The sequence below is a fragment of the Tamandua tetradactyla genome, chromosome 26 (genome assembly GCF_023851605.1).
Source record: "Tamandua tetradactyla isolate mTamTet1 chromosome 26, mTamTet1.pri, whole genome shotgun sequence".
Taxonomy (NCBI): domain Eukaryota; kingdom Metazoa; phylum Chordata; class Mammalia; order Pilosa; family Myrmecophagidae; genus Tamandua; species Tamandua tetradactyla.
Window position 1 is genome coordinate 15319904 of NC_135352.1, and position 6000 is coordinate 15325903.

Sequence of the window (6000 nt, forward strand, 5' to 3'; positions counted from 1 at the left end):
AAGCTATATCATTATACAATCATCTTCAAGAAACATGGCTACTGGAACACAGCTCCACATTTTCAGTCAGTTCCCTCCAGCCTCTCCATTACATCTTGACTAACAAGGTGATATCTATTTAATGCATAAGAATAACCTCCAGGATAACCTCTTGACTCTGTTTGGAATCTCTCAGCCACTGACACTTTATTTTGTCTCATTTCACTCTTCTCCTTTTGGTCGAGAAGGTTTTCTCAATCCCTTGATGCTGAGTCTCAGCTCATTCTAGAGTTTCTGTCCCACGTTGCCAGGAAGGTCCACACCCCTGGGAGTCATGTCCCACGTAGGCAGGGGGAGGGCAGTGAGTTTGCTTGTTGTATTGGCTGGAGAGATAGAGCCATGGAATCTTGGCAACCACACAATCCCATGGCTCGTAGGTTCTTGAAGTAAGATTAGGAAGTGGGAGGACCCGGGTTCGACTCCCGGTGCCTGCCCATGTGAAAAAAAAAAAAAAGATCAGGAAGTTACACTGGATCACCTCTAAGGTCTCATTCACCTTTTTTCTTTTCATCCTCCGTCTACCATTAACATGGCACACATGTGCATTGGTTAAAGGTTAAATCTCACCAATACATTTACAATGGGCAGCTTTCCAGAGGGGAAATTCCAACCCTCAAATAATGGTCTATGTCCAGAAAATGTAATACAGGTTTTAGGATGATGAAAAGATGTGTCCATGATCTTTGGGTATAACATATTTTATATTTTATATATGGATGATGTGTCCTATAGTTAAATCAATGCTTGAGGCCCATTTATGTCATTCTTCAGTGTTTACAAAGAGGTTTTATTTTACCTCTTATTATTTAAATTTTTGAGCCTCACAACTATTTTAAGTAATAGTTAGGGCAATAAGAATTATTTCCTTTTTGCAAATAAATGCAGAGACTTAAAAGTGTTCAGTGTGGTGCCCAAATGTACATAGCAGAGGGTGGAATTTGGACCTTCTCCATGTCCCAGCATTTATCCCAGTCTGCAGCATCGTCAGAGAAGGGCTGTGACCGGGGTGCCTCCCTTTCCCTCTCACTTTACCTTTCTCTTCCATCCATACTGGAAGCCCCAGTTGAAATCACTTGGGATAAAGCGATTTCCAAAATTTCATGGAAGAAAAGCTACCACAGAGACGCTCAACCGGCTGTTTCATTGCCAACTCACATTTTAGTGCTTGGGGTGGCATCTGCATGACACCCTTTTGTTCCTTAAAACTTTAATAAAAACATACAGTACTTAAAATACGTTAAACCCCTTCATTTAATAACAGTGACTAGCATTATATACCCACCATTCATAACTGAAAACAGCCCGAAGAACAGAACTTCCCGCATTTATCTGCCTTTAATTTCTCACCCACTTTTGGTATATCTAACAACTCAAACACAATCTGAATATTAAATCTAATCAGTCATGTGTTGGTGAGTTTCAGAAGATGTCAGGCACAAAAGCCTATAAAAGTTCACGAAGTGGTTGCCAAGATAGCAAATATTTACCTTACTCCAATTAAGTCAAGTTAAACAGGAATAGATTACGATCATAAAAGAATGGACCCGAATGCCACAATGTCGTTATTGTTCTTGTCATCATCTCATTAAGATGGACAAAACCATCGCCCTTTCTGAGTTCTCGTGGCAGCAGTTAGTTCTCACGGCCTTAGTACCTTGGAGCTCTCTCTGTGAGCGAATTGGTTTCTAATTTTAACTCTGCAAATGCTCAGAAAGGTTAATTAAAGGGACCGCGCTCACGGAGTAGCCCCAGAGATTTTAAAAAGAAACACCATCCGTCACTTATCCTTTTCCACACCTCACATCAATGCATCAGGAAGGCTTCTGGCTCTATCAGATTCTACCAGATTCTAGATCTATCAGAACCCACCCTCTCTGGAGTTTTGCAGCAGCCTCCTGCCTGGTCTCCCAGCTCCCGCCCTGGACCTGCTGCGGTCTGGTTGTAATGCTCAACCAGGCAGGACGATCCCTTTAAAGTGCACCTCTGGTTAAAGCCTTCAGGGGCTCCCGTCTCCCTTGCAGGAAGGTCCAAATCCTCACAATAACCCCGAGGCTCTACAAGAGCCACCCTTTTCTCCCTCTCTGACCTCAATTCCCACTCCCCTCCCTGCTGCTCACTCCATCTTAGCCACTCAGGCTCCCTTGCTGTTCTCCCTACAAAACTTCCCGTTTCTGCCTCAGGCCCTTTGCCCTGGCTGCTATCTGCTCCCCTTCCCCCCACCCCCGCCCCCCTCCCCCCCATTGCTTGGCAGGCTCCCTCACCTTTTTTCAGGCCTCTGCTCAAGTGTCATTGTCATGGATTGAACCGTGTACCCCCTAAAAGATCAGGTCCTAACTTCCTGTCCTGTGAATGTGACCTTATTTGGAAATGGGGTCCTCGAAATTGCTAATGGTTAAGATGAGGCTAAAGCAGAGTAGGGTGGGCTCTAATCTATTATGCATGCGTGCTTGCCAGAGGAGATTTGGATACACAAAGCGACAGACACAAGAGGGGGGAATGCCATGTGACGACAGAAGCAGAAATTAAAGCGCTGCAAGCCAAGAGATGCTGGGGCTTGCCAGCCACCGCCAGAAGCCAGGAGAGAGGCAGGGAACACAATCTTCACCATCGACTTCAGAGGAAGCACGGCCCTGCTCTGAATTCTGCTCTGGACTTCTAGCCTCCAGAACTATGAGAGAACGCATTTCTGCTTTCTTAAGCCACCCAGCCTGTGGTGCTTTGCTACGGCGGTCCTTCGAAATGAAGACTACTCTCTTTCTCAACTAAGTGACCACTTCATTTAATACTGCAACATGTATCAGCCCCCACTGCTCTCGAGTCTCCTACTCACCTCTTCTTTTTTCCCATAGCACTTTTCCCTCCCAATTTACTAAAGAACCAGCTTGCTGCTTACTGTCTCTCTGCCTCCCTTCACGTCAATGTGTACTTCCTAAAAAGGAGGGATTTCACCTCTTAATTTTCACTGTACCTAAACAGTGCCTGGCACATGGAAGGCACTCAAACATTCTTGTTAAATAAATGAATGGCTATGGATTTCTAAGCCCTGTTTTGCAAACCACAATCTCATTAACAAGTGTGATTTCTTAAGCATGGATCTGAGAAGTTACTGGTCCCCTAAGCTGGGTCTTCTAACTGACAACTCAAGTTTCTCTGCTGCCCTTGTTTATCTGTGCTTAGGGGAAGAACAACTCAGAGCTGGGGAGAATATATGAAAAGAAAAAATAAATAGCTAACAGGCCTATTGGGGGAAAAATGTCTTCAAGAGTAATCAAAGAAATATAAATCGAAGAAATGGGAGCAATTTCTAGCCACCGTGTTCCCAAAGATTTTTCTTTTTGAATCATAATACTCAAAGCTGCCAAAGAAACAGAGAAAAATGTGCTTTTGGACATCGCCCACTAGAAAATAGAGCCCTTTTGGAAAATTATTTGGAAGATGTGTTAAAAATCCTTAAAATACCTAAAGAGTGGGGGAAGGATCGGGGTGAATGTGGAGTTATACAGAGAAGGTTGGTTTAACAAATGAGTGTGAGTGTTGGGACATTACGCTGATATTTCTTTTGGCCTCCAGTACCTTAGAGCAGCTAGAAATAAAAACCTGGGGTTGTGGAGTTGTGACCCATACCAAGCTCTGAGATCTGTTCTGCAACTGATTGCTGCAATGCACTTTGAAATTTATTGCTTTTATGTATAAATTTTATTTAAAAAGAAGGAGGAGTATAACAGAGAAGCTTGGATTTGACAAATGAGTATGACTGCTGAATCATTGTACTGATATTTCTGGTAGTCTTCAGTGTCTCGGAGTAGCTAGAAGAAAAGACAAAAAATTGTGTAACTGTAATACATAACAGATTTTGGGGTCTGTTCTGTGTCTACTTGTTGAAAAGTGCTTGGAAATTTATTGCTTTTTTGCATACATGTTATATCTCACAATTAAAAAAAAAAGTCCGTAAAATATTCAGGAATTAAGTTGTGAGAATTGATTCTAAATGTGGAAAAAAAGTTTTCTGGACAAAGGTTTTTATTACAGCTGTATTTATGAAAGCATAATATGGAAGCATCCTAAATGTCAGACAATAAGAAAATGTTTAAGCCAACTCTATATGACCCGTCAATTTGCTTCCATTTTTAATGACTTAATAATAGTTTAAAAATGTGTGGGAGGGGTAAGTGCTAATGTGATGCTACATAACCCCTTTCCCCAGTTTATTACGGAAAAAAGGTTGGAAGGAGGTAGGTCAAATATAAACACTGGGTGGCCGTGAGCCACTGTCCCAGGAAAGAGCTGTGTTCCTTGATTCTGGCCTCCTGATTTTGAGGAGACCCCCCACCCACCTGAACCCAGATCCCCCCAAAATTCATAGTGTCTTCCTCTCTCCTGTGTTTGAGGTGCTTAATTCCAAAACCCAGAAACCTTCCAGTTCCCAAACTGTGCTGGTTTGAAACTATTACGTACCCCAGAAAAGCTGGGTTCTTCTAATCCAATCTTGTGGGGGCAGACCTGTTGTTGGTGGGACCTTTTGATAAGGTTGTTTCCACAGAGATGTGACCCACCCCATTGTGGGTGGGACCTTTTGATTAGATGGTGCAATTCCATCTACCCATTCAAGGTGGGTCTTAATCCTTTTACTGGAGCCCTGTATGGAGAGAATAAAAGGCAGAAAACAGAGAGAAAGCTCGGAGGCAACACAGAAGTCAGAGAGGTGAAACCAAGAGACACAGACATTTGGCGCTGTAGAAGGAGGGCGCCCTGGGAGATGCTGGGAGCTGAGAGAGTTATTTGAAACCAGAAGCTGGAAGAGAAGGACAGCAGATGTCACCATGTGCTTTCCCACGTGACAGAAACCCAGGGTTCAATTGGCCTCTCTTGAGTGAAGTTGTCCTCTGGTTGGTGTCTTAATTTGGACATTTTCGTGACCTTAGAACTGTACATTTGTAACCTAATAAACCTCCTTGGTAAAAGCCATTCCATTTCTGATATATTGCATTCTGGTGGCTTTAGCAAATAAAAACACAAACTCTATTCACTGTTTCTCCTCAGAGCTCCAGGACCCCTCAGCACAGATGCACCCAAGGTTGTGCTCTGATGTCCCATTGTCCCTGAGGTACATGCATGAATCAAACCCTGGGGTGACCCTCGCTCCAAATATATGAAGAGTAAATATGAGCAAAAATGTAAGAATACAGATATGGAAGAGACAACCAATGTATTTGTATAAAAGGAAAGCTGTATCCTATTTTTTTAAAAAGTGATAGGACCGTTACAGGCAAACCTTTAGTACTGAGCTAACTGGGGGACCTACTTCATAGATTTTGATGAGCATAATTTGGCCTTAGGACTGTATTATAAGGGGTGTCTTCCATAAACATAAGTTTAGCCACAAGTTGTTTTAAACACACTCCAAAATGCCATTACCACTGCAATTTATATTACCTTTGGTACACCCAATTGCATGGTGTACACTGCTTTTACCCAGTAAGATCATCAGATCCACCCTAAGGATTGGATCACAATCACAAATCTGGTAAACTTTATACATGAACATGAAAATGGGAGCTCATTATCCCATCAGGGAGCATACTGGGTCTCCAGGCTTTGTGCACCAAATGATGTTTCTACCTGCCTATTAGATAGATGTTTCCTTACTCTACAAAAAGGTCTATTGAATATTGTGTACTGTTATCAAGGGGTTAAAAGTGCTTTTCTGGAGGCAATAGAGCACTGAGTGCTAGGCTACTTTTTCATAAAAAGAGGGTTCTTAGAGCTAGTTCTTCCAAAATTCTGAAATGTGTTTCTGGTTAAATCTCCTTACTTCAGTTTCCCAAAATGTAAGCTAAAGTTAACATATTTAACCACCTCGACATCTGGGGCACAAACTTCCACCTCTCTGGATCTACCTGATTGCTTAACACGGTTCTTTGCACAAGGAATGCACCTTGATGCGTGTGCACTTAATGTTTC